The following is a 22293-nucleotide window of genomic DNA, read 5'->3' on the forward strand; positions in this document are numbered from 1 at the left end:
TTTTCTTAATTATTTCTATCTTATTTATTGAAAATATAGTTATTTTCAATAAATAAGATAGAAATAATTAAGAAAAAATTAGAACAATTATATAGTGAAGATCCGTTAAAAGGATGGGAAAAACATAAAACTACTATAAAAATTGAATTAATAGATTAAAATAGCATAATAACCCAGAAACCATTAACATATAATTTTGAAGATTTAAAAGAATTTAGTGGTTGGTTTGTTGATTTAACTTTTTGAGGCTATCACTCTTGTGCTTCTCACAATTAACTTGCGTTAACAATTGACTTGTCGATTCGTTGTACTATTGATCTAAAATTAGAATATTAAGAGTAACTTTGAAGCAAACACGGTATATTTGTCTCACGGTTTCTCCACACTAAACATTGTATTATCATGAGTTCATAACCTGTCTGCTGATAAAAACCTCAGATACTTTGCTGTATTTTTGATTTTGCCATCCTTATGTACAAACTTTTGTATTTCTTTATGAAATTAAAGAAGTTGGTAGAAAATTTTCGAATCCTTTCTCACTTGTTTTGAGATGAATTTGACTCAAAAATATAAAAAAAAATGCTGATAATGATTTTCTATTTGACAAAAAATACTAGTGGCGCCCCAAAGGATTTTTGCCAGAAAGCCTCTCATTTTCATTTTCTCTCAACTAAATGTTGCCTTATGGTGCCCATGATATTTTTCACCAATAAGATCTTCCATTTTCATTTCTCTCATTTCAGTATCGTCTTACGGTTCTAGTGAGGGTTTTCAACGATAAGACTTTCTTATTTTTATTTCTCTCAACTCACTATTGTCTTATGGTGCCCGTGAAGATTTTCACCAATAAAACTCTGTCATTTTAATTTCTCTCATATTTTCATTATGTTGATGAATAAAAGTGGTCCATGTGGATCATCATATACCCATAACATGCTTAGACTTGACATTCTCAAATATTAATCTAAAGGTGTTTCTTTGGTTGTAACTTGACTTTTGGATACAAATAGAAAGAAGGGGAGGTATGAATCTCAAAATATACATAAGATGGCGTGTGACTTACAACTTTTGTTATCAACTAATAAAGAAAATAACTTATGTCCTAGTTTTTTTTTTAATTTGGGTAACTTGAATTTTGTGTTTGGTTGGACCAAACTCAAAGTAGGGTTGCCTACGTATCTTGCCGTAGCAAGAATCAGGTCAAACATAGTTCATGCATATTGTTATTTTTCTTGTTTTTTTCTTTTTATTTTTTTAACTCTAACCTTGACTCTCTTTGTTCTTTTATTTTTCTTTGACTTTTCTCTTTTTGAGTTTTTTCTGACTCTATTTTTGTTTCTTGACACTTTTCGTGTCTTTTTTTTGTTTTACTGTTTATACCCTTTTGATTACAAAATAGCGATATAAAATCAAATAAAACTAAAGCTCAAAAGGGGTAACAAAGGATGACACAATATTTGGATAGCAGAATGAAATACTTTCGTCATATCAATCCTTAAAAATGCTAGTGTATAATATGCAATCTGAGAATAAAACTATAAATATCATGCATATATTTTTCAACATTGGCGTTGACTAAGCACGTGCACATGTGTCACTTGTTTCATGCTTGTTAAATATACAGGTCCTCTTGTATTTTACTTTTCTCACAACGGATGACTCATGCCTTTTTGGAGCTAACTTCCTTTTGCTTCTCCTGACAGTGAAAACTATATATCCCATGATGGATATCATTCAAAATGCTTGAGATGGACCTTCTCATTGATGACAAAGTTATTTTCTGATTCGCAAAGTGATTACCTCGATCCATTCAAGTGGCTCTTTCACTCGGTTAGTAAAATCTCAACACTATACTTATTTTCTTCTATGTTTTTTTAGTTCTAACTTCTTGGTTCAATGTATCAACATTAGATTGAATATTATATTCTGGATGAAAATTTAGCATGCATATCATATTACTAGAATCATCATAGAAGGAACCGTGTAAAGAAAAGAAAAACAAACACTATATATTGAATTAAATAAAAAAGCAAAAAGGACACACATTTTGTTGACATAAAAAATAGAAGTGTTTGAACAAACATGATAAAAAAATAGGACAATATAAATCTCGAACTAGAATATTGAAATAATTTAGATAATCAGAATAAAAAATAAAGCAGATTACCAAAACTCCCTCCTCGTGGGTAGTAGAATGACTTCCAAATTCGTCGATCTTAACATCTTATTCATTGATTTGCTGGTCATCATTAATTGAGTCTCCACAATCATTATTATATTATCTATTTTATTCTTGATGCTAAAGTATCCTGAACCATTCTAAATTGCTAGAGTTATAGCCTTAAGGGCAACATGACTTACAATTTTTTTCGACTTGATTGCATTTTCAACCATTTCTTTAATTTAAAATATTTCAACAAATACTTTAGCTACTACAAAAAGTAGGTGGTTAAAGTACTCAGGCTCTTATGATTGAGGAAAGACATCAACCATCTCTATCTCTTTTATTGGTGGCTTGACCATAGCAGCTTGTTCCCTCTACCTAATATCATATTTATGAAAGCCTTTTAATGGTACTTTTTTCATGTTGGCAAGTGTGGCGCTATATGGAACTATGTCAAGATTATATTGAAATTTCTATCTAAAATATCGAGTCAGGTCATCCAAAACATGCCAATGAGAGATATCTTTATTGTTAAACCATTCTGAAACTATCCTTGTCAAACTCATTACCTTCTTTGTGGGTCAACTTTTTCTTTTCTTTGAATTTGATATTATATGGATGAGATGATAGTTTAACCACACAACAACCACATTAATACTATTTTGACTTTGGATATAATGAATGCATCAAGATTCAACATTTTCAAAACATTTTCTTAAGAATATCACAGAATTCGATAAGGATTACCTATGTATCTCATTAAAGTAAGAGTCAAGTATGCATAGTTCGTGCAACTTAAGGGTTGAAGGAAGAACTTTATTTTTGAATAATGATAAAGAATTTTTTTTGTTGAATTTATTAATAATGATAGAAATTAATTGGTTTTCAAAAATGAATTATAACTTTTTTTCAATAAGGATCACCAAGCCCAAGGAGGGGTGCCTATGTATTACATTGAGATGAAAATCAGGCGTGTGTAGTTTGTGAAAATCATAAAAAATAATATTTTATTTTTACAAAATTTTAATTTCTTTTAGAAAATAGTAATTAAATTTGGAGGAAAAAATACTCTCTTGTGTTTCACCAAGTTCCCTAAAGATGGTCAACAATCAAATGGATCATCCAAATAAATGTCAAAGAGCACGTAAAATGCACATGATGCAAATAAAGTGAAGCCTATTCTAATAATTTTTCACCGGGTGCCTTGACACTTTGGTTATCTTAAGAAGATAGTAGGATACATACTCTGTATTCTTCGTATCCTATGTTTCAAAGACTTAGAAGGGGTGTGAAAGAGAAGATAATTTATAGTGCAATTCATCAATATCAAAGCAATAAATGAGCGACAAGTAGGACATTAGGCCAACAAATAGAATATCTAAATAATTGAAGTATGTAAATGTCAATATTAAAATCTCAAATTTCGATTATTCCCTAGAAGAGTTGCCAGAGATGTCACACCCCTTTTTTTCATGAGAGGTCAAAGGTTTTTTTCAATTAAAGTGACGATATTGAATAGGGATTAGTTTATTTATAGATTCTCTACATGGAATTGAGTTATGGTGTTCCAAGTCACATTATTGAATCACTAATCAAAAGAAAATAACTCTTTCATTATTGGTCTGCAAAAATGAAGATGAGAATAGAAATTCTGTTGATCGAGGGGAAGGCATGAGGCATCACTCAAGTCCCATGGTTCTAGCATGGTCGCTTTTATTAAATAATAATTAACTCAAACTATTCTAGATCAATTATGTTTTTAGAATTTGATTCGCTCATGTTTAATGTCTACCATTTGTCTATACTTCTTGTATTAAGCAGGTGAAAATTAATTTTAAGATGATCTTTATAAAAGTACATTGTTGCATCCTCGAATTATTTTTTAACGTCTCAAAAAGAAGTGTACGCTGCATTTTTATTCGAGATAAGATTTTTATTAAACGTGCCTAAAACTTATCTAGTGTTGAAGACATTGGTTCGTCTCTTATAAATTCGATACAAGTTTATTATCCATTATTCTCTCTTGTCACTCTTTTATTTAAATTTTACAATAAGCCTTGGATTGATCTGTAATTTCCCTTACACCATCTTACACTAACTAATGATTAGGCCTTAAGCTTACTATGTAAAGGACCAAATAATTAGGAACGTGTGATGTCTCTGTCATAGTAAATTATACATTTGATGAGTCAAGTATTACCAAATAAAGTAAAGTGGAAATAGATACTTGTACCATATTTAAACAATTCCAGCAGAATAAAATCATGGCCAGTAACATTAATATTAAATAGTGGCATAGTTAATAGACTCCTTTCAACATGTTATTCAAGTAATGACAAAATGTATTAGATAAACCAAAATAGAAAAGGGATTTTCACGTTGAAACTTCAAAGGCAGACAAAATTCAAACATAAAATAATGATTCACATACTATATGAAAATTCTTAATAACTAAAATTTGAAATAAACCGATAGACAAACATGATAAAAAACTTCACATAAAAATCATAATCTGAATTTGATAGTAACTTAGCCCGAGAGTACAAGAAACCACATCCTATTATACCAAGTGCAAGAAACCACATGCTATTATACTAACTTCAATTTAAATTTAAATATACAAAATATGAAGACACATGTGAAATTCAAGTAACTTTGTAACATTGGAATCTAGTCTCGTATAATCGCGATATTTCATTATACAAAGAAATATCGAGGGTTACCTTTTGTTAGAATAGTTCACAACAAAGGAAAGAAGAACTAAGAACTCAAGATCACGAACCAAACCTCAAACTTCAAATCATTGTCTACCCATTTTCTCTCTCTCTCTGATTCTTCATTTTCTTCTTAAACTCTAAGGTCTCTCTTTTTTCTTCTATCTGTTCTTTCTCTTGGTTTCTCCCTTTTTTAAATTTCCTTTTTTCTCTCTCCATTACGCATGTGTGCATGGTTATATATAGGAAAATATTATGCATTTGTCATGTGCAATTTAGGATGTGTGTGTGATGTCGGAATAGTAGGTAGTTGTAGGATAGTGGTAAAAGGGTTAGTGGTGGTGGTTTTAGGGCGTGCGGGTAGATTAGGATTAGATTTTTTTTTTGAATGATTAAAAAAATTAATAATGATACAAATATTGATTAATTGATTTTTTACACTTAAAAATATAAGAAAAGTTTATTACTGGCCTAAAATAAAATACAATTAAGAGAATAATAAAATTACTATCTTATTTATTAAAATCTAAAGTAAAAGAAAGAAAAGTATTTTTGAAAAAAAATTTTAGTATTTGAAAAATAAAAATAAAACATATCCTAAAGCATAACTCTATTTTTTGAACCATTTTTCACAATTTTTTGAATGAAACCTACTAAAAATGAAATTAAAACTAGACTAATATTTTGACATAAAATAAATATTTAATGCTAAAAACTAGGCTAAAGCTCAGGGAAGTCAAACATCATGTGTCTTTATCAGAGGTTGAGAGAAGCCAAGGTTGAAGATTTTGTGAATTTAAAATAGGGAAAGATGAGTTTCAAGGAATATTCTCCAAAGTTCACCCTATTGTCTCATTATCCTCAAGAGTTGTTCTCAAATTTGAGGTCCCAAATAAGAAAGTTTGCTTATAGTCTTTCTGATGATCTGGTATTGGAGTATAAGTGGGTGATGTTGAATATTGATATGGATATATCTAGGCTAGTATTTTACATGAAATGTGTGGAAGATGAAAAAAAAGCAGAGATAGAAGAGAGGAAGAGAAGGAGTGTTCAGAATATATATCAGGATACTAGTCAGCCTCATACTGGTAAAGAGGGTCGGTAATGTTTCAAAAGAAATCATGGGGTAATTCCCCTTCATCCACTAGTGCATCAATCCCCAAAACTGTGGCTAACCAATAATTTTTGCCTAGACATGGCCCCAGGATGCAAGGTAACCAATCTTATGGTAGCATAGCACAGTCTGCTAGATCATATCCTCTTTGCGACATCTTTAGAAAGATGCACTCGAGAAAATACCAATTTATAATTCATGTATATTATGGTTATGATCAACTCGACCATATTCAGAGAGGTTATCCCTCGATAAAAGAAACTTTTAGGGGAAATAACTAACTACTACTTCTTCTTCCCTTGCTACAAAGGGGAATACTTCTGGTATGAGTAGAGGTCACAATCATTTATATTCTCTATCTACTTAATAGGATTTATAGGCCTCCCCAAATCTTGATATGAGTATGTTACAGATTTTTTTCTGTGATGTTTATTTGCTACTTGACCCCGTATCCACTCTATCTTATGTAACCCCTAATGTGGCTATGAATTTTGGTTTCAAAACCAAAAATATCTCTGAACCATTCTCAGGTTCAAACCCTATTAGTGAATCTACTATTCCTAGAAGGGTTTATAGAAATTGTTTTGTGTTCATTTTTCATCAAGATACTATGGTGGATTTGGTAGAGCTTGATATGGTAAACTTAATGCTTTTCTGGAAGTAGATTTACTTCACTTTTATTATGCTTTTGTGAATTTTAGAACCAGGAAATTTGTTTTTCATTTTGAATGAACTAGTCACAGAATAGTAGGGAAATTCCTTGGAAACAAAAAAGAGGTTCAAATCTTATCTTAGGGCCCATATGATTAAATCTAAGGGTTGTTTGTACCATCTAGTTTAGGACAAGGATTGTGGTACTAAGAGTCCCTCCTTACAGTCTATTACTATAGTTTTTGATTTTCTTAAGATCTTCTCAATAACTTTCCTAGGATTCCCTCTAATATGGCAATAGACTTTGGAATTTATCTCTTACTCGATACTCGACCCATTTCCATCATATCATATAAAATAGCTCCTATAGAGCTAAAAGATTTTAATGAATATTTGAAGAACCTCCTTTATAAAGGTTTTATCTATTCTAATGTCTTTCTCTGAAATAAATATGGTTCCTTTCATATATGTATAGATTACCGCCAGCTAAATTAGGTCAAGTTAAAAGAAGTATCCTCTTCCCAAAATTGATGACCTATTTTATCAGCTTCAGGAGGCTAGGTGTTTCTCCAAAATAGAAATCTATTTGGGTCATCACCTATTAAAGGTTAGGGAAACTGATATCCCCAAGACCACAATTTGAACGCAATATGGTCATTATGAACTTTTTGTTTTGTCCTTTGTTTTGAAAAATGCACCTACAACCTTCATGGACCTTATATATATGGTGTATAGATAGTTTTTGATTGGTTTGTTATAATATTAGTTGATGATACCTTGGTGTACTCCAAAAGTGAGGAACATCATGCCAACCACCTTTAGATCGTACTTCTAACCCTTAAGGATCATGATTTGTATACCAAATTTTCCAAGTGTGAATTCTACTTCGTGCTATGAATTTTTTCTTGGGCATATTGTTTCTAGCAAAGGGATTAAGGTTGACTCCTAAAAGATTGAGGCAGTAAAGAAATAGACTAGATCGATGACTCCAACCAATATATGGTGCTTCATAAGTCTGGCGGGTTACTACATGAGATTCATTGGTTTTTCTTCTATAGATGCTCAACAAACTAGATTGACTTAGAAAAAGGTTAAGTTCCTATAATCTGAAGCTTTTGAGATCATTTTGAGATGTTAAAGGATTAGTTGACCAGTGCCCTTATCTTTATGCTAAAAGTTGGTCTGTAGGGATTTGTGGTCAATTATGATACGTCTCGGCTGGGATTTAGTTGTGATTTTTACACAACAAAGGTGGTGGCTTATGCACTAGGTAACTTAATGTCTATGAAACTAATTATTCCACTCATGATCTTGAATTAGTGGTGGTGGTATTTGCACTTAATATTTGACCTCATTATTCATATGAGGTGCACTTAAATATATTCACTAACCACAAGAGTCTGCATTATGTGGTCACAGATAAAGAGCTAAATCTCAAGAAAAAGCAATAGCTTGAACTATTGAAGGGTTATGACATGAGCTTTCACTATCACCCAGGTAAGGCTATCATTATTTATGATGATCTTAGTAGGTTTTCCATGGGTAGTTTGTCCCACATTGGCAAGGAAAAGAGGGGTTTAGTGAAGGACATCCATTGACATTCTAATCTTAAAGTCTGACATTTTGACTCCCAGAATAGGGAAGTGATTGGTGATGACGTGACGAAGTCCTCCTTATATGCTGAAGTTAAAGCAAAGCAGGCAAATGATCGAATATTGATGTAAATCAGGAAGGATGTTGGCCAGTAAAAGGTCTTGATTTTGAAATTAGAGTAGATGGTATATTGCGATATCAGGAAAGATTGTGTGTTCCTGATGTTGATGGGCTGCGTGAGCAGATTTTTGCTAAGGCCCATATTTCCAAGTATATTGTTCATCTCAGCTTTACTAAAATTTATCAAGACTCGAGAGAAGTATTTTGGTGTAATAACATGAAGAGATGTAAAAATTTTTATTTCCAAGTGTTAAAATTATCAACAAGTTAAGGTTGAACATTTGAGGTGTGGTGGCACGTCCCAAGCTATAGCTTTACCCATGGAGAAGTAGTAGATTATTAAAATGGATTTTTTATCGATTTTAGTGCATTCTCAAAACCAGTATGAATCCATTTGGGTCATCGTTGATAGAATGACCAACTCCTCCATTTCCTGACAGTAAGAACAAGCTATTTGGGATAGGATTATTTAAAGGTGTATATTTAGGAGATAGTTTAATTGCATGAGGATCATGTATCTATCACATCCAATAGAGGTACATAATTTTTTCTCAATCATGATATTTCTACAAAAAAGGTTTGGGTACATGGGTGAATCTTAGCACACATTTCCATCCTCATACAGTTGGGAAAGCAGAGCATACTATTCATACTATAGAGGATATGCTAAGGGTATGTGTTATTGACTTTGAAGGTAGTTGGGCGAATCACTTGTCTCTTATATAGTTCGCATGCAATAATAGCTATCATTACAACATCCAAATGGCTCCTTTTGGGGCACTTTATGGTAGAAGGTGTAGATCACCAATGAGATGGTAGGAGGTGGGTAAAACCAAATTTTCTGGATCTAATCTTGTGCACCAGGCAATACAGAAAGTTAAGGTTATTACAGAAAGACTTATGATCGCTCAAAGTTGCCAAAAGACAAATGCGGATGTGAGGGCAAGAGAGTTCAAGCTTGAAATTTGTGATCGGGTTTTCTTAAAAGTCTTTCCTTTGAAAAGATAGCTTATGAGTCTTGGGAATAAGGGAAATCTTAGTCCTCGCTAACTAGGTCCTTATCAGATTTTTAAGAGGACGAGGAATATTGCCTATAAGTTGGACTTGTCGGCGAGTTTGGCATTGGTTCATCCTGTGTTTCATGTATCTTTGCTTAAGAAGTATATGGGTGATCATTCTCTTGTTATCCTTACATAGGAAATTTTTGTGAAGGATTCCTTGTTACACAAAGAAAACCCTAGAGAGATTTTGGACAGGCAACTCTGGAAGTTAAGAAATAAGGAAATAGCTTTTCTTAAAGAATTGTGGAGAAATCAGAAGATAGAGGAAGATACTTGGGAATTGACACGACCCAACCTAGGGCCTAATCATGTCGGGTGACTGAAGCCAAACTGATACTACTGACCATTCACAATACCCAACCATAACTGACGTAAACCTTAAGTTGGAAAAATTTCGAACAAATATTTATAAAAAAATGGAAAAACCATAAATCAAATAGAGTCAACCGGTATCATCCATAATACCAATACCAATGCAAAGGTTGAAACCAATGTCGACATCGCCCATACTATTATATAGAAGTCTCACAAAGCCTCTATTTGAAAGTAAAATAGTATCTCATTAGGAAATTCCCCGACCATTGCAAAAATCAAAGTCTAAGAAATAACCAAAGTATGACGACAAAACCATAACATATAATGGAGCCTTCCGGTGTATGGAAGCTCACCACTTCAATCAAACTCTAAGTTTCTCTCAAATTTGATCACTGGGAAAGAGGAGTTGTATGACCGCTTCATGTATCGCATAGGGATATAGCGCCCAAACATGGGTTAGAGGGTGAACGCTAGCATAAACTCAGGATAACGATAAAATAATGCCAACATTTAAAACCAAGTAAAAAACAATATGCATTCACAACCATAAATATATATATAATCTATGTTGGGAAAGGGAATCGGGTTTAGCATGCATTTAAAACCATGAACTTGGGTTTGTGTAGCTTACCCATCCTAGAACCACCCACGAGCTATAGGGGTTCAATATTTCCCCATGAATGGTCCCTGGTGCATGTAATTGCACACATCTGAGATATCATAGGGGCAGGGGATTCCCATGAATGCTTCACCCTACATGATACATATATACAAGTATAACTTAGGGGATTCCAATGTACCCCACCAGAACATAGTCACCATGATCAATCCTCATGTTAGAAAACATGAGTTTCTAGTGTCCGTCCAGCTGACTCATACCTTCACGGTTAGCTATCACAAGCCGCCCTTATTGCCCAATTAAAATAATTGGCACAAAACCAAACTATCAATGACATATATTACTAACCAAAGCTATAAGAAGTTGTATCATCATACCGACTATAGCTTGCAAGCAAGGTCCTTATCCAATCACCAAGGGGATTCTCATGTACCCCGCAAGTTCCATTATTAGATTCACTTAGGGGATTACCATGTACCCCATAAGTATTTTAAAACTAATCCATGGCTACCAAGGTCTTACCATTTCACCATTAAAACCATTTAACTAATTTAGGTTCTGTTACCAAATTATAAAATATAATAGTTTCAATAAAAGTCATACATGTGACAAAACCATTCTCATGGGAATTTTAATAAATATGTTGAGAACATATAGTTTCCAAAACCAAAACTAAGTACCAATTGACCATTTCTATGCAATCAACTATTCAAACCACAATTATAATATGAAAACCATAAGTAAAATAATGGGAAAACATAAATCAACCATTAATAACCAAAACCCCCAACATACAATTCAAAACCCAAAACCATATCATAATTTTTCCATGAAAACTCTCCATAAAACATACCTTTAATTGCACTAACAGTGAAGGAGGATTAATATGCCTTAGATTATGAAGAAGACGGAGAGAATTTACCCCTTTAGAGCCTTAATTGACCACCTTGGAGAAAAACCTAGCCTTTTCTTAACTCGAGATCTTGAGAGAGTTTTTAAGTGTTTAAGATTAGAATAATAGGGTAAATAAAGTCGCAATAGTGTTTTAGGTCGTGGTGTCATAATGGGTTAAGAGGGGAAATATCCAGAATACCCCCAACATAAACTATAAAAATTCTCGCAAGAGGATACGACTCCACCACCCAAGTCGTACCCTATCATACGAGTGGTACCTACCACTTGTATCCTCGATAGAATATTGGACCCCAACACTGTCTAAATACGACCACCATGGCCAACTCATAGCCAAGCATATAACAAGTACCCTTAACCGTACCCATAGCAGAATAAACAGAGGTTAGAGACTGTCCAACATACGAGATGGACTATACCACTCATACCCTATCCTCACGAATCATGGTGTTATGTTACCAAATTTTATATTAAGTAAAGGATCAACCAACCAACCAGTCACCAACCATATAACCTATACCCACCAAATCGTAACCACACCTGAAACCCACCCAACAAATAGTGGCTAACATAGAGATGGGTTACCAGAATCGTATCCTTACCATAAACCATGTATGGTGAGTCTTATGATCAACAGAAGACTCAAACCCAGGAAATTTTCCAAGGACCAAAACCCAGGGTGTTTCAATTATCCCCCACTTGGATCATTCATCCCTGAATAATGTATAAGGTAGTACAAGCATGATGTAAACCTTCATACCCCTATTATGACCTTTAAATAAGTTATAAACAAAGATGTAAGGAATAAATTTTTCCTTCAACGAAGTTTGAAAACAAAAATATGATGAAGAACACATACCTTCCGCATGAATTTCCATGTCCAAAAATAGGAATGGATACTTGAACTTCATGTCCTCTTTTTCTTCCCAAGTAGCTTCTTAAACCTTTTGGTTTGTCCATAAAACTTTAACCAAAGCTACATCCTTGGTTTGCAACCGACGAACCTACCAATCAAAGATCTCAACTCGGACCTCCTCATAAGACAAAGAATCTGAGATACCAATATCTCTAAAAAGCTAAATTTGAGATGGATCGCCCATAAACTTCCTCAACATTGAAACATGGAACACTGGATTAATGGAGTACAAACTAGAAGGCAACTCCTACTCATATGTAACACCCCACATTTTGAGATATAACGAAAAAACATCATTTGTATGCTTACTCAATCCAAAAGCCATAAATCCTATGCAAATTTGGCATGTTAATCAATTATTTAGTGTGGGAACCTATTTGATCATGAATTAAGATCGTAGAGGTCCCCTAAATTAAGGACGAGTTGAAAGCTTTTCTATCGTTCGAGTTTGAGTGAGCATTGAAACTTTAGTAAACTTCAATCGACCATAACACTTTTAATATTATAAATTAGAGGTCCTACTATATATCAAATGAAAGATCCTTGAATTATCTTTCCAACGATACCAATTTTGCCAAAATTTGATACTCGAGTGAAAGTTATGGTCATTTTCGTGACTGAGACAGTAGCATCACGTGATTAGCATGTGACGCACGCTCTGTTGTATGCACCCAAGCTATTTTTGCATTTTAAGGGTAAAAGTGGTATTTTCCACCCCCTATTCAGCCATAATATGGGATTAAATCCCCCAAACATAAAAATAAAGTCATTCTCTCTCAAAATCACCAAGAACACTTCCTAGGGTTTCAACCCAAAGATCAAAATATCTTAAGATTTCACTGTGGGTTTTCAATAATACTTCGAGATTTGGAATCCCCATTGCGAGGCCTACAAAAAGCACCGATCAATTGTTTGAATAGAATCCCTAAAGCACGAGTTCATTCAAGAGTCATAAATTAAGGTACGTAGGGTTTTCCTAAAATTTCATGGGAAAAGAAACTATCTTTAATTCATGCTAACAGTTCAGAATCATGATTTTTTAGAAAGTAGTTTTGAATTTATGATTACTAGCACATTTTAGAAGCTTGATCAATATTGTTTTGGACTTTAGGCCTTCGCCCAAATTGATTTGAAACTCTATATATATGTATGCATGTGTTTAAGAATGAATATACAATTGAGAGCATGAATCTTAAAGAATCCCTTTCTTGTTATGATTTTTCTTTTCTTTTCATATGCTATGGACTGTTTTGAATACATCTTAAAAAACATGATATAACATGTCTTGATTAATGCTCTGACTGAATTATGGTTTTAAATTTCAAAATAGAGGGATGTTTATGTTGACCAATGTTGAATATAAATATATAATGAGAAGAGTTGCATAGTTTGTCAAAGATTACATGACCACCACATATTTATTGAAGGAATGAGAATTTTTGCATAGTTTTTAGAACATGAAATCTCTTATACTATTTACATACTTGGGTGGTCTGAATTATGTTTTAATGAAAGAATCATGAATGGTACAATATGGCAGAAGTAGGATTTGCAAGTCTTGGTGTGATGATACCAACTCAGTTTAAGTCATAGTAATTCAGAACAGAATAGAACACATATTTGAAATCAGATTTTTAGATTATGAATTTTGAAAGATGCATGTTTAAAATAGGTTTAAAAATGGCTTAAAGAGAGTTAGATGATTACCCAAAGAAAGTACAAGTTAAAGGACTCTATGCTAGAAATAATGATTTGCCGACACGGGATTATGGTACCATGCTTTGTGATCATGTGCACCTTGATTCATGTCATTCCAAATTGGGACTATGGTTAGGAGCCCTGCTTTGTGATCTTGTGCACTTCCATGACATGTTGATTTCATTAGGGATTTTTGCACCCTGTTGTATGATCTTGTGTGTCCCCTTTATAGATACTTCAATCCTTGCAAAAAACTTGGATTGGGGGCTTAGCAACCGAGTCAAGGGCAGATTTTATATAGCTCATGGAATTACAGATTGTAGGGTTCACCATCTAGCTCAGAAATAAGACAAAGAGTGAGTCATGGTTTCAAAGAAATGTTTCAAAGTCTTTAAAATGTATCCATGTGTTTTCATATATTATATGTAAAATATTTTATGAATTTATCTCACTTATGTTATGTATAAATAAATTATTTTGGATTGCTCTGCGTACTAGTACATCTGTATTGACTCCCCCCTTCCAGGTTCTGAGGCTCAATTTAGGGGTCCCATAAGCAGTAGATTTTCTTTAGATAGGAGTGCATAGTTCTATGGTGAGCCTTCTATATTTCAAAAGGCCTAGTTTACTTGAGTCATTTATCATTATTATGTTTTGGTCTACTAGCGGCCTTGTCCTAGTTTTCAGATAGTTGGGTTTATACATGTAGTAGAGATTTCGCAGACTGAGTCAGATATAACTCAGATGTTTTGAATTGCAGTTTTCATTAAGATTTGAATTCAGATTTAATGACCATAATTCTGTTTAATTATTTATTTTTGTAATATCTTTTTGATATGAGGATAGGGTATGTGATTATAAATTAGAAGGGCATCTTGGCCTTTATGGTTTGAGATGCTTATCACAGCTAGGGCCCCAGTTCGGATCGTTACAAACTTGGTATCAGAGCATGGTTCATGGTCCTAGGGTGTCTGCAAAATCGCGTCGGGTAGAGTCTTATTTATGGGTGTGTAGCGCGCCACATTTATAGGTATGAGGCTACTAGGCGTTTAGTAAAATCTCTATTTCTTCATGTTCTAGTTCGTGTTATGGAGTCAGAATATTCCTCTTACATACTCAAATTCGTGCTATGGTGTCGCCCATACGAAAGTAAAGTCATCCCAATTATTTTCTTACTTTGATGTGCTCAGATATGTCTTATTATTGGGGTGATTCAAGTGTACAAGTTTAGATTCTAAACGTATGATCCTTTCTAATTAAGCCATATAAGAGTTTAAAATTTCTGTAGGGACTTGAGAAGAGTCCGTTAGTGCTCCAAGGTGTATTGATTCTAGTGTAAACTTTGATTCTGATGAAATCATTCTTTCCTATCATTGTGTTGTTGAAACTAAAAGTCTAGTGAAGTCTTGTGGGGATTTTTCGATTCACTACCATAGTTGCCTTGCCATTTATTTCATTTATTGTTCAAAACACAAAATCAAAGTCTAGTGGAGTCGTGTGGGGCCTATTTTGATTCACTAGTAACTTGTTATTCATCTTATTATTCTTGTATTTTGTGGAACTGGGGTTTAGTGGCATAATTTAAAGAAAAGTGGTAAGGGCGATTTAGTGAATATATGTACGACTGAATCTTTTTGCATGAGATTGAGTTGGTAATGAAGTGATACGTCCCTGTGTGTTAGTTTAGTAGAAGGTAAGGTAGAGAAAGAGTTATTAGTTAAATGTAATTATTGTTTGCTTGAAGTATGAAAAGAGTTATTGACATTATTTTTCGTGCAAGAAAATTATAGGTTATTGATAAAGGTGCTTGGTGGATAAGTGGTGTTAATTTAGATGCCCCTGAGGTTGCAAGAGGGAGTTTAGTTGGGACTTATAGAGCTATGAACTAAGTTTAGTTGTATGAAAGGATAAATAGTAATGATATGTAGAAGGAGGATGTGTTAAGGGATTTTAAATAAGATAGATCATAGGATTATGATTGATCCTTAGTATTATGAATTCTTGGCAGATTAATGTTTTCAGTTGTTTGGCATGTAAGAAAATTATGTGAAGTTATGGTGCATCATAGCTAGAACTAGACACTACGTTGGAATAGTAGATGGTGATCAAGGTGGATATAATGAATTGATGTGGTGGGTGTTAGTTGTGTGAAAGTGATCTAGTAGGCTTGATCAGTGTATATAAGAGCTTAAGTTTATTTGATTTGTAATCAAGTCTGATGTTGTAAGTATGATGTAGAAGTATGCCCAAGGTGCTATGGGGATGCATTATTTTCAAGGATCATTATATGTTGTGTGGTAAGTAGTACCGTTGAGTTACTAGGTGGAGAAAGACTAGTTAGATAATATGTGATGTTCTTGATAGCTAAGTTATGGAGTTATGATTAATGATGTTGAGCCTTTTTGTATAATCTTGATTCTCATGGTTTAGAAATATAAGTTTGCAGGCATGATGCTGGTAGACTATGACTGAAATGGTATAGTCCATCAAAGGTTTGGAGATATCCACGTTTAATGTTAGAAGTATGTAAGTTGGTAAATGTTTAAGCTGTTATATGATGACTTTTGGGGCTATAGAGACCTACGGGTTAAATCTTAGAAGGAGGTATTAACATTGGTTGTTATATATAAAGATGTCATTTGATAGGGTAAGTTTAGTTTTATGTGTATTGTTATATCCCCGACTCTAGAGTGAAGTGATTTCAGTTTATACCAAAGTATATATAGTGATTCACAGACTTAGGGTAATGGCTTAAATCTAAGGGAGGAGATGAAAGAACGAGTAACTAAGTCAAGTTTTCAGATGCTAATAGATGTGCCAGTAAGTTGTGGAATTGGCCATGAGAAAAAATGATTCTCAATCTATTCTTATTTCAGCAATTTATTTCAGTTATTCTGATATATACTCATGCTTTATGTTTTAGCTTCATGATCATAGCTCGTGTTCATCCATATGATAAAAAATCATGTACTCTCATAGTTCCTAGTATGATCAGTTCCCAGTTTGTTCAGCAGTCAGAATCACTTTTCGTAAGTTAAGAACTCCAAAAATTCAGGTCATGCAGTTTATGACTATTGTGCACATATGATACTCTTAACGATCAGTGGAAATTCAGATTTATATCAGGTACGTCCTCAGATTAGATCTCTTTAATGAGTCTATGCTGTGATTGCTCTATTCCTCACACCTCAGTAGGGTATCAAATTATGCTTAGTACCCTCTTCATGTTTCGGATCCCAATATTATTTTTCAGTGACCTTTTCCCTTAGGTCAAGATAGTGATGATGAATAGTTGTCTAGATGGCAAAGAGTAAACATTTTTTATTGATAAAAGATGGTTGTGTGCTCATTTGAGTTAAGGCAGTAATTGTGGAGTAAGATTGAGGCTAAGCCTTTGATACATGTCAAGGTTAGTTGAAGTTTTATGTGTTATATTTGGAAAAAATTATTGTGTGCTTGTTTTATGTAAATCTATAAGTTGAAAGAATTTTGAGATGAAGTTTTGTGTATGGCTTGGTTAGTTGAGGATATTTTATGTGTATCATCTAAATAGTGCAGGGAAGTTGTTATGGATAAAAGTATTAGACAATATGAGAAAGATGCTTTATGAGTGTTTGTTTAGAAGTGCATATGTGGGTATGAAGATAGGCTTGAATATCATGTTTGTACACATACGGATGGATGATTTGAGTGTTTGTGAATGTCTAATACAAAGTTGAAGGTGATTGATGGAGTGACAAAAAGAATTATGCAGGAGATGAGGAATTGGGAAATGTAGGGTGTACTGAATTCATGATTCAGACTAGTACTACAGTATTATGTGGTGCGTCTTGTGATTTTGAGTTAGGCTTGAAGATGGTGAGGGGATTTAGTTTAGTTTAGATATTAGTAGATGGAAATATTAGCGTCCATATGATAAAAATAAGTGGAATCAATGAGCATGGTGTTTAAGGGGAAAGTATAGTTGAGAGAGTATTTTAGAAGTGTGGCTAATTTTGAAAGTAAGAAGTTGCATTGCCTAAGGTTCGGTAATTCTATCCTAGTTTACGAGTTATATGTCTATATTCAATGTTATAGAGTAGTATCATTGTCGTGATTCCTTAGTTGGATGTCTTGTGTAACTCATGTTAGAGATTCTTTTCTCCCTAATGCTACTAGGACTTCTTTAGAAAGAGTGTTGAAGAGATACTCCAATTAAGTATAAGTGTCTAGTATAATTCAGTTTAACAGTCAGGCAGACAAGTTACTGTAGTTTTCCACCTTTTCAGCCAGTTCTACTATCCAAAGTCCAATGAGTATGACCATCATAAAAGATATTCTATTCCATCCGTGCAAGTTGTGAACTCAGTTCAGTCCAAGCATCATGTTCAGATTCAGTTATTTAGACATGACTTAGTTCATAAGAGTTCAACACATAATCTCAAATTTTTTTCCAACTATTTTAGCTTAGACAGTGTAATACCTTTGTATGATCTAAATCTTGTCGCCTCATGATTCATAGTAAAATAAGTTATCACTTCCAAAACCAATGTGTGTTATTTGACCATAAATACTTTGGGGGGAATCCTAAACTCTCAGCATGAATCAACTCCTTAAAAAAAGTAAGGGCAAGTCAACTTAGAATTTAGTTTCATAATAGAAATTTAAATGTTTCAGATCAGTTATGTCCTTTCTTAGAAGACACATCAGGTCCACGTTAATCCATACCTTTAAGCTTCAATGTTCCTAACCATCATTCGGGGACGAATGATCCCAGGGGGGAGATAATGTAACACGCCGCATTTTGGGCTAGAACCAAAAACCGTCATTTCTATGAGTAGACCATCCAAAAACCATAAATTCTATGAAAATTTGGCATGTTAATCAATTATGTTGTGTGGGAACCTATTTGAGCATGAATTGAGATCATAGAGGTCCCATAACTCAAGGACGAGTTGAAAGCTTTCCTATCATTCGAGTTTTAGTGAGTGTTGAAACTTGGGTCAACTTCAATCTACCATAAATCTTTGTATATAATGAATTAGAGGGCCTACTATATATCAAATGAAATCTCTTCGAATTATCTTTCCAATAATACCATTTTGCCAAAATCCAATACCTGAGGGAAAGGTTATGGCTATTTTCGTGACTGAGACATTAGCATTGCGCGATTAGCATGCGACGCACGCTCTGTCGCATGCACCCAATTTCTAGGTTTTGTTTAAGCATTTTTAAGGGCAAAAGTTGTATTTTACTCCCCCTATTCAGCCATAACACGGGATTAAATCCCCCAAACACAAAAATAAGGTCATTCTCTCCTAAAATCACTAAGAACACTTCTTAGGGTTTCAACCCAAAGATGTAAATATCTTAAGATTTCACCGTGGGTTTTCAATAATTCTTCAAGATTCGGAATCCCTATTGCGAGGGCTATAAGAAGCACCCATCAATTGTTCGAATAGCATCCCTAAAGCATAAGAGTTCATTCATGAGTCATAAATTAAGGTATGTGGGGGTTTTCCTAAAATTTCAGGGGCAAAGAAAGAATCTTTAATTCATGCTAACGGTTTAGAAATCATGATTTTTAAGAAAGGGGTTTTGAATTTATAATTACCAGCATGTTTAAGAAGCCTTGATCAATTTTGTTTTGGTCTTTAGGCCTTCACCCAAATTGATTTGAAACTCTATATATATGTGTGCATGTGTTTAAGGATGAATATACAATTGAGAGCATGAATCTTAAAGAATCACTCTCTTGTTGTGATTTTTCTTTACTTTTCATATGTTATGGACTGTTTTGAATGCATCTTGAAAAGTATGATATGAAATGTCTTGATTAATGCTATGATTGAATTATGGTTTTTAATTTCAAAAGAGAGGGATGTTTATGTTGACCAATATTGAATATAAATATATAATGAGAAGAGTTTCATGGTTTGTCAAAGATTAAATAACCACCACATATTTATTGAAAGAATGGTAATTTTTGTATAGTTTTCGGAACATGAAATCTCTTATACTATTTCCATGCCTGGGTGGTCTAAATTATGTTTTAATGAAAGAATCATGAATGGTACAATATGGCTCAGAAGTAGGAATTGCAAGTCTTGGTGTGACGACACTAACTCAGTTAAAGCCATAGTAATTCAGAACAAAATAGAACACATGTTTGAAATCAGATTTTTTGATTATGAATTCTGAAAGATGCATGTTTCAAAAAGGTTTAAAAATGGGCTTAAAGAGAGTTAGATGGTTACCTGAAGAAAGTACGAGTTGAAGAACTCTATTCTAGAAACCATGATTTGCTGACATGGGATTGTGGTACCATGCTTTGTTATCTTGTGTACCTTGATTCATTTCATCCCAAATTGGGACTATGGTTAGGAGCCCCGCTTTGTGATCTTCTGCACTACCATGACATGCTGATTTGATTGGGGATTTTGTCACCCTGCTGTGTGATCTTGTGTGTCACCTTTATCGATACTCCAATCCTTTCGGAAAACTTGGATTAGGGGCTTAGCCGACGAGTTAAGGGTGGATTCCATATATCTCATGGAGTTACAAATTGTAGGGTGTACCATCTAGCTCAAAAGTAAGACAAAGAGTGAGTAATGGTTTCAAAGAAATGTTTCAAAGTCTTTATAATGTGTCCATGTATTATATATAAAATATTTTACGAATTTCTCTCACTTATGTTATATATAAATACATTAATTTGGGTTTCTCTGCATACCAGTATATCTGTATTGACCCCCTCCTTTCCAGGTTATGAGGCTCAATTTAGGGGTCCCTATAAGCAGTAGGTTTTCTCAACACAGAAATGCAGGGTTCCATGGTGAGCCTTCTATATTTCATAAGGCCTAGTTCACTTCATTAATTTATCATTATTATATTTTGGTCTACAGGGGGCCTTGTCCCAGTTTTCAGATAGTTAGGTTTATGCATGTAGTAGAGATTTTGCAGACTGAGTCAGATATAACTCAGATGTTTTGAATTGCAGTTTTCATTAAGATTTGAATTAATATTTAATGACCATGATTCTGTTTCATTATGTATTTCCTCATTATCTTTCTCATATGAGGATAGGGTATGTGATTACAAATTAGAAGGGCGTCCGGGCCTTTATGGTTTGGGATGTTCATCACGTCTAAGGCCTAATTTTGGGTCGTGACAAACTTGGTATCAGAGCATGGTTCATGATCCCAGGGTGTCTGTGAATTCGCATCGAGTAGAGTGTTGTTTATGGGTGTGTAGCGCACCACACTTATATACAGGAGGCTACTAGGCGTTTAGGAAAGTCTCTCTTTCTTCTTGTTTTAGTTCATACTATGGAGTCATAAAGTTCCTTTTACATACTCTAATTCCTGCTATGGTGTCGTCCATATGAAAGTAAAGTCATCCCAAGTCTTTTCTTACTTTGATGTGCTCAGATATGTTTCATTATTGGGGTGATTCAAGTGTAGAAGTTTAGAGTCTAAATGGTATGGTCCTTTCTAATTAAGCCATATAAGAGTTTAAAATATCTGCAAAGACTTGAGAAGAGTCCGTTGGTGCTCCAAGGTGTATTGATTCTAGTGTGAACTGCTCCAAGGTGTATTGATTCTAGTGTGAACTTTGATTCTGATGAAATCGTGATTTTCGGCCTGTAGTATTAAGTGTATTCAGTCCTTTTCAAATTTATGTTGCAGGCATTATGCTTCAGGGGGAACGATGTGTAGCAGAATGTTGGAACTGTATTTCCACCCGAGTGGTAGTATAAGTTAAAGTGATGGTGTGATGACCTATTGGTTGTGATATTGGGCCAAGAAGTTGGTGATATGAAGTCGCAAGGTTAGAAATTAGAGTGAGGGTGACTTTTGTGCAGGTAAATGTGTTTAGTTTAATAAATGATGTTTTAGAATGATTTATCATTTTATAGTGATAGACTAATGTGATAGCTAGTAGCACGTGTGGATTGTATGGTAGTCTATGAGGGAAGTGTTTGACTCAAATTTTTTTTATTTATACAGAGTAAGATGTGTATTCTTAGATCATTGAATATTGTGTGTCAAGTTTCTATCTTCTGTAATCTTGTTATCGTTGTGTTGTTGAAACTAAAAGTCTGGTGAAGCCGTGTAGGGCTCTTTCGATTCACTAGCTTAGTTTCCTTGTCATGTTTAATGACCATGATACCGTTTCATTATGTATTTCCATATTATTTTATTCATATGAGGATAGGGTATGTGATTATAAGTTAGAAGGGCGTTTGGGCCTTCATGGTTCGGGATGCTCGTCACGGCTAGGGCCCTGGTTTGGGTCGTGACATCATATGAAACCTTACCAACCTTTTGTAAAATCAAGTAAGGACCAACATACCGGGGACTGTGTTTCTCCTTCTTGCTAAAATGCATTACTCCTTTTATGGGATACACCTTTAGGAAAACCTTATACCCAGCCT

Source organism: Capsicum annuum, chromosome 12 (genome assembly GCF_002878395.1).
Source record: "Capsicum annuum cultivar UCD-10X-F1 chromosome 12, UCD10Xv1.1, whole genome shotgun sequence".
NCBI classification, from domain to species: Eukaryota; Viridiplantae; Streptophyta; class Magnoliopsida; order Solanales; family Solanaceae; genus Capsicum; species Capsicum annuum.